Here is an 8,186-nt window from a genome sequence, read left to right as displayed (position 1 = left end):
CATAAGACCTTCAAGAGGACGATACAAAAGACGATATTTGAAAGCAGTGGGGGGAAAAAAAACAACTCCTTTACGCCGGGGGTGATTCCTAGCCCCCTCAGTAGCGGTGGTCTCTGCGTTTACCGAGCTAAAAACGTGATCTGATTAGTCACTAGGAATACTGTACATTATTGTCGCTTGTGGACCGTCCTTCGTCGAAGGATATTTTGTTAAATATCTGTTGTTGTTTTTTTACGGCTTTATAAGAATAGAAACGAGTCTTTTGAAAAAGGAAAATGTGTGCAGGCTTCAAAGTCCACATTTAAAAACCCCACTCATCTCGGACAGCGCCGGGCCGCAGGGCTGCAGGGTGTCTGAGAGCACTGGCCGCCGAGAGACGCGTCTTCCTCGCGTGTTTGAACAGTGTTCAGTGTTCAGTGTTCAGTGTTTTAGTGTTCATTGTTCTGGAGGAGGAACACCTTCTACCCCCAATGCGTCTTTAGAGCGCAGTGCCCAGGCACAAGGCTATGGCAAACTACGGATCTTTAAATTGTTCCGCACTCCTGCAACCCTTTGCGTAAAGAACCCCCCCCCCCCCCCGCGTTCCTGGTTTAGAGAGTGCACTTCCACAGTGGGTCCGCTCGCGGCCTCCGGTTTTATGTGTCTGTCCCCTGGTTCGTTGCCTCTGTGGACATAATCTCGCCTCTTCTTCCCATCCATTCCCCAGCCATCTCAGTGGAGAAAAACAAACCCCAAAACAAACAAACAAACAAACAACAACCACAGAGAGCAGAACAGTGTCTGACTGAAAGGAGGTTATTATTCAATAACAGACTGACCCCCCCTTCCCTTCCTGACAGCGCCTGTCGAGAGACAGATTAAGTACTGTATTCACAGAGATAAAGGGGTATGATTACTAGGTTTGGAGCTAGCGACGTGACAGATCACTCCCTGGGGATCAACAGAAAACAACAGAAATAATAGCAGCTCACTAATTAAAAAATGGCACGTTGGCGGGTCTTCCTTCCGTCCTCTGCTCCCCCGCCGCAGACACGCACGCAGCGTGAGCGCTGGCGCTATTACGCCGTTCTTTATCCCGCTCGATGTGTGAACTATAGAGGCTTCAGATAAGAGGAAGAGAGTGGCGTAATCCTTCGGCCATCGTGACGGCAGACAACACCGCGGCTTCAGGCGAGGCGAGATCAATAACTCATTATTCGATCAGAGACTCTCCCGCCCTGCCGACTGGCGCTCCCGGCGCTTATCGCAGACGCGGATCCGGCTCCGGGAGCCGGTTGCCCAAGGCGGGGGTGGAGGGGGGGACCTGGTATGGAAACGAGCAGTTTCGCTCCGCAGGTAAAAGCCACCCGCCACAACGGGCGTGACCCTGCCCCCGAGAAACCCCCCGGGGACAGCGAGGTGAAAACACGGGGCCGCTGCAGTGTGATCTGAAAGGCACGTTTGGGCCCGCTGGGGTCCCGTAGTTAGTGAAAGACCCCCCCGCCGCGTGGACGTGTGGCGTGCAGGCCGTGTGAATCAAAACCTCCCAAACGGCAAACTCTCACGTGCTGTACCGTGTTTCCCTCCCCCGAGCCTGACCTTGTAAGGAAGGCAGGCAGGCAGGCAGGCAGGCACGCAGACTTGTCCTCCTCCGACAAAAGTTCACAGGCTGTCGGCCGGGCCGGACTCAAGAAAGAAGCCTGGGTTCTGGGAAAACCCGGGCCGAAGTATCGAAATCACTGTGCCATCGTCCGCTGGAGAAGGTGATCTTGTTGCGGGGGCGTTGTGGAGACCTGCTTCGTTCTGCTTCGTCGTTTCTGGGTGCAGAAGTGTTGCAGAAAGCCGTATCGCTCTGCATTGCTGCGGAAGCGTTGCATTGAGAACTGCGTTGTGCTCTGTAGTTTGGGTACACTCGCTTTATGAAGGCAGGCAGATATGTGTGTGTAGAATATTCTGATCAGACAGAGAAGCTGAGTATATTAACTCATAGGCAGGCTTAATTAGGGGCTTAGTGTCCTGTTTCTGAAGTTACTATCTTTGCAATAGGACACTTAATCACCCAGTGTCTATTTTCCAGGCTGCCTGACTGGTCACTTCATCGGAAACTGTCTGCCTGGACGGGACACATTCGATACTTCATAGGCTGGTCACTTCAGTCTGACATATTGGCAAGTGTGTGCTTTTGAAAAACAGGAGACTTGTCACTTGGCGATCTTTGCATAGACAATCCTTATTTTATTTACTGCTTGTTAATATTTTCTCCTTGGGCATGCATAAGAAAACCCTAAACCATACTGGGGATATCCCTAAACAAATGGATTAGCGAGCCTGTTATCATGGAAGGACCTCTATTTTAACACTGGGGTTGTCAGCTGTCTGTCTCCTAGGTGTGTAGTGAAATCCCAGGGAGAAGCACAGTGAAAGCAATTCAATTATAGTGGAAAAATGTGGCCAAAATGCCAGATGTCAGTGTCTTAGGATCTAGGAAGTGTGCAGGTCTTATCTAGGTAGACAAGGTGTACAGAGTGATTTATCGCCTGGTTCTGGAGACAGACAGCCGCTGGTGAGGAGCCAGCCCAGTGCAGTCCTGACGTCTCTTGCCTCGTGCTGCCAAGTTTTTCCGATGTCTCCCTCTTCTCGGTTATTACGAGAGCTTGGAGGTTCGCCATGCGAGTGAACATATGTCTGATGCATATCGGTGGGTAATTACCGCAACCCTGTGACGCGAAATGAGCACATGGCAGCCAGCTATCTCCTGGAAGTGTGGGCTGCTCATCGGCTCATCGGCTCGTCTCGGGCGGCGCCTGCCGAGACGGGGTACTGCGATGGCTTTGGGGTCGACCCCTGATCCGCGTGCCGATTCTGAGCCTTGGTTTTTTCCGTTGCAGCGGTTCAGGTGACCACCAGCGCCCTTCCACTGAGCCAGCAGCTTATTCTGCCCATGTGGTTCCCTGGGCCCTCGCCCCTCGCTGTTGGAAGGGAGCTGAGCTTGAACTTGAACTTGAACTTTATTGCCATATGTAACCGGTACTGGTACAATGGAATTCTTACTGACAGAAAGTCTCTCGATTGTAAAACAAGTGTAAAAAACAAAACAAAGTGCAAACAGTGCGTCAAGACAATATACAAACAAACAATACACAATGTGCAAGTAAACATGTAGACAGTTTGAATGGTGTATGGTGATGGTGTAGGTGTGGTCCGAGGGGGATGGCTAAATGTGTTCGCCAGTCTCACTGCTTGTGGATAGAAGCTATTGAAGAATCTAGTGGTAAGTGTCCGTATGCTCTTATATCTCTTGCCTGAGGGCAGTGGGGTGAAGAGCTCATGCCCAGGGTAGTGACTGTCCTCTCTGATGGCCAGAATTCTACCACGGCAGCGGTCCTCATAGAGCTGTTTAATCTCGGTGAGACCGCAGCCGATGATCTTCTGGGCCATATTGACCAAGCTGCGCGTGGGGCTGCTGGGAGTTGAGTACGGAGTGCTCTAGCCAGCCCGCGTTAGTCTGGGGTTTTGGGGCGCCAGTAGCTGGACTTCCTGTGCGCAGCAAATCAGACCGGCTGTTCTAACGCATTCGCACAGTGCTGTAGAACTAGGCCAAGCGGGCCATTGCAAAAGCTATTTCTGTCCTCTGGTGAGCCTCATTACGGCTGTTTCCTCTGATTTACACTGCTCGCTGAATGCTATAATTTTCTCAATTTCCCGGGGCAGCGAAGAACACGTCAACATTATTAGGTTGAACTTTAGGCAGTCAGCCTGTTGGCAAAACAGATCAAGCGCGATGTCACCAGTGGGTGCTGGTGTGCCGCCCACACCAGGAGGATCAGGTCTGCAGCTGCCCGTGGAAACGGCTAGTCTTTCAGTGGTGCTTTATCATGGGCGACTTGTTTACAAAGAAGTTGTTTTGTAGAGTATTTGCAAAGAGGAAATCGTTGTCTTTGAAATGTCAGGCAATCTTGTTTTCTAGCCTCTGTGGTCGTTTTATCGCATTTTTAGTATTTTTAATACTAAATTAGTGTATTGCCCCACAGCTTAGAATGCTGCTGTAGGGACGGATATGTTAAATACATCTATTAGCCTCTTTTGACCCTGGGTTAAATACAGTACCTACGACTGCTGTTACTGCTGAAATCGACAAAAAAAGATTGCGTTCATGTCCACTCATGTTCATGTCTATTCAAATATTGACTCTAATGTCCACTCTGAGATTGACTATTCATGTCTATTCAAATATTGACTCTAATGTCCACTCTGAGATTGACTGTTCATGTCTATTCTAATATTGACTTTAATGTCCACTCTGAGATTGACCGTTCATGTCGGCTCTGAGGTTGACCGTTTAGTGTCTGTTCAGTGATTGACTGGACTTGTATTAGCTCAGCCATTGACCAGTCGTGTCTGAGCACGGGTTGACTGTTGACTGGGTTATTGGGGTCCCTCCCGTCGTTCCTGAGAGGGCCTCGTAAAGAGGGGGAGAAAAAGAGAGCAAGAGGAAAGAGAGAGGGGGATGGCAGGCCTTTCAGGGAGGAAGAGTGGTTCCCAATTTTCAAAACAGGAGCCCACTTTAAACCTCTCAAGACATTGAAGACTAGAACTGTTGTTTAAAATGTAGTGTGAAACCACGGAGCTCGGATCAGACCTGCAAGGGACCCTAGAATTAACGGTCGACCTTCGGGGAGAAAACGCTTCTATTATTCTTATTAATGATCCCTCCCTCCCTCATCCCATCATCTACCCCTTCCCCCCTCAGATGAAGGATTTTCTGACCTCCTGGAGACCCAGATCTCCTTCCTGCCCCTCCTCCCCCCCTGCCACGCGCTGTCTCAGCCTGGCTGATTCATCCTTCTCCCTCGCGCACTCGGAGCCACTTCAGGAGCATTAAGACGAAGGACGGAGGTAGGCAGCCTCTTCTGAATCAGAGTCCTCCACCGCGAACTCCATAATAGAGCTCGATTTGCAGTCTGCACAGAAGAGCACGCAGCAGCAGTCAGGCGCTGGGAACGTGGGAAGAGCACTCCATCCAACAGCCCCCCGGCGGAGCTGAGAGCACCGAGGAGGGGCGGGTAGAAGCCATGACAGAGGAAGAAAAGGCAGAGGGCAATTGTTGGTAAAAAGCTTTAAGGGTTCATCCTGGACTGGGACCCTGGCTGTGATCTCCAGGCTGTAGAGACTCATCCTGGACTGGGACCCTGGCTGTGATCTCCAGGCTGCTGGGGCTCATCCTGGACTGGGACCCTGGCTGTGATCTCTGGGCTATAGGGGCTCATCCTGGACTGGGACCCTGGCTGTGATCTCCAGGCTGCTGGGGCTCATCCTGGACTGGGACCCTGGCTGTGATCTCTGGGCTGTAGGGGCTCATCCTGGATCAAAAATCCAGGAACTTTGATTTTTCAGGCATTAAGAACCCAGATTTCAGCACACAAACTGCACTTTTTTATATGAGATCATGCTTAAAACAAATCTCCGCCTACAGTAGCAGGAAGTCTCCTCCTGGCGTTTGATCCATTTCGAGCTTTACCATCTGTGGGTGACTCTTGCGAGTACGTCAGTGTCAGTTGCTGGAGATTTATGCTTCTGATCTAACGTTTGATTGCATTTGCATAGAGAGGTGTGAGAGATAAAGAACCGAGTCTGTCTGTTTGCTTTTCTACTTAGTTGATCGAATCCGAGAACCCAAAAGCCTGCAGTTCATAAAACAAACCCTGGACTAGATCAGTCTGCTACAGATTAGGGGTCTTATTTCCTTATCTGTCTCGTATGCTACAGTTAGTCCGTGTACAGGGGGAGAGGAGATAGATGCTGTCCTTTCAGGGCCCAGAGGAAGAAGCAGAACGAGAACTGGCCCATTGCTTTATATGTCATTATTTCGGATTAGACACCCATTTTCTAACCGTCCCTTCCAATTCAGGGTCGTGGGGGGAGCCTGTGGCTATCCCAGCATGCAACGGGCAGGATACCCCCTGGGCGGGACGTTAGTTCATCACAGACACATATGCACGCGCACACCAGGGCCAGTTTTCCCAGCAGCCAGTCCACCTACCAGCAGGCCTTCGGACAGTGGAGCACCCAGGGGAAACTCGCGAGGGCGCGCGGTGGAGAACATGCGGACTCCACACGGACAGCACCCCAGTTCTGGAATCAAACCCGGCGCTGGCAGTAAGGCAACAATGCTGACTACTCTGTTATCTATAATCCTAGAATCATACTATAGTGGCCGTGCCTTTTCTGATTGTTTCCACGGGGAGGGTCTGGCACGTTTGGGGGGGTGTGCAGGCCAGGTGAGATGCGGCGGCCGTCTCCCCAGTTGGGGGGGGGAGGAAAAACGATGGCAGCCCGGCCGCGTCGCCGTGGAGACGCTCACTGGAAAGGCCAGGACCGCTCTCTCTCCTCCGCCGCTGTCCTTGTCGCGCGGAGAGGCCGGGTGTCAGGAAGAGGACTCGGGGAGGGGGTGGGGGGGGGCTTCAGTCGAGCTGCCCCCCTCCCTGGCAGCGCGGGCATGACTGTCGCCTGCTCGTGTCACCCCTGCCGCCTGCGCTGTCCTGACATCCGGCGCCGGCCCGCGGCTGCTGTCCGCGTCCTTCCCACAATGCCGCTGGGGGGCTGCCCTGGCGCAGCTGTACAAAGAGTGGTGGGGGTGGGGCTGTGCAGGAGCAGGAGGTTCAGGGTTCGATGATGTTTAGAAATGCATTCCTGTACCCCAGGGCTTGCTGTTTGTAAACACAACAGTACGGTTCCCAGTTCTGGCCACCACATTCCCATTCCGGGCGGCACATCCCCCTGGCTGCGTCCCAGGGAATCGGAGCCCGTGACTCAGCAGCGGCTGGAGCCCAGCGCCCGATGGCCGCGCCGCGGGGGGCGGGAGGAGAGTTGAAAGGCGGGCGTGCGGGGGGTCTTTGAAGGCGGGGGTCAGGGGGTTTTGAAGTCTCCGTCTCTCGGCTGGAGAGACGCTCCTGTCTGCCCCGGCCGTGAGCCTCCCGGCTGAAGAGAAGGCAGGGGTTACTCCCACATGCCCCCGGGGAACGAGCTGCAGCCCGCAGGCTCCTATTTCATGACCTGCCCTGCCAGCTGGGTCTGCAGGCCAGCTCGGTCTCAGCCAATCAACCACGCGGTCAATTCACCAATCGATCCGGTTAGCTGAGCTGACTTACAGACCATTTGCATGAAGCGTTGAGGTCAAGGAATGAGGTAGGATTAAAAGGGGGCTCGAGCAGGGAGCTGCGTCAGGCTGCGAAAGGAACAAGTAAAGGTTTATCCCGGGCTGGAAAGAGAAGAAAAGAAACGCGTTCGGGCTGCGGAGCCTTCTTCGGACGTGAGGACGAGAGGAAAGCCAGCAGCTGACAAAGCAGGAGGGAGACAAAGCTGGGAGTGGAGAAGAGGCGGGAGCAGGAGAGAAGCAGAGTGGGCACTCAGGTGGGCACTCGGGTCATTAAAAGGTGCAACAGGTAAATTAATGACACAGTGAGACTAATGGGAGCTGGACAAGCAGTGGACACAGGGCAGTAGTGCACAAGCTCTGTAGATCTGCATGTGGTTGTTGAGAGTGAGTCAGTGCCAGCACTTCGCCAGGAACAGGTTACAGATACCAGGGGTCTACACTTTTTGAATAAAATAGCCAACGTTAGTCTACTAGGTGGACTAGAACCTTTAAAAGGTTTCAAAGAGCAAGCATTACTGTACACAAAGGGTGGTAGGGGCTTGGAACAAGCTGCCCTATCATCTTTCAGGACGCAGCTGGAGGAGGCGCTTCTTAACCCAAAGAGTGGTGGGGGTGTGGAACAAGCTGCCCAGCCATGCTGTGGGAGCTGACACCCTGGCTTCTTTCAAGACACATTTGGAGGAGATCCTCAGAGGAGCACAGCAACGAGGTGCTAAATACTAAATGAGCTGGGCGGGCTCCTCTTGCCTGTAAACCTGCTGTATGGTCTGGGTCTTTTAAAAACAATCTGACGTTGGCAGCCACAGGGGTTAACACGAAAGATAGCAATATTGTCGTGATTAATTGTTAAAGCGCCAGTCTTCCCCGCTTAAGAATAATTAAGACACCTGCCACGGTCAGAAGGCGTCTCATCGGAGAAATCCAGCAGCGTTCCCAGCTATCCAGCTTGACTCCAGGAAGCCTCTCCTGTTTCTACAGGCTCTTCACTGTGACACTGGAGGTTTCGACGGGAAATATTCGTCGATCCCTGTGATTTTTCAGGAATACTATG

Source organism: Lepisosteus oculatus, chromosome 12, assembly GCF_040954835.1.
Source record: "Lepisosteus oculatus isolate fLepOcu1 chromosome 12, fLepOcu1.hap2, whole genome shotgun sequence".
NCBI classification, from domain to species: Eukaryota; Metazoa; Chordata; class Actinopteri; order Semionotiformes; family Lepisosteidae; genus Lepisosteus; species Lepisosteus oculatus.
This window is presented reverse-complemented; position numbering follows the sequence as displayed.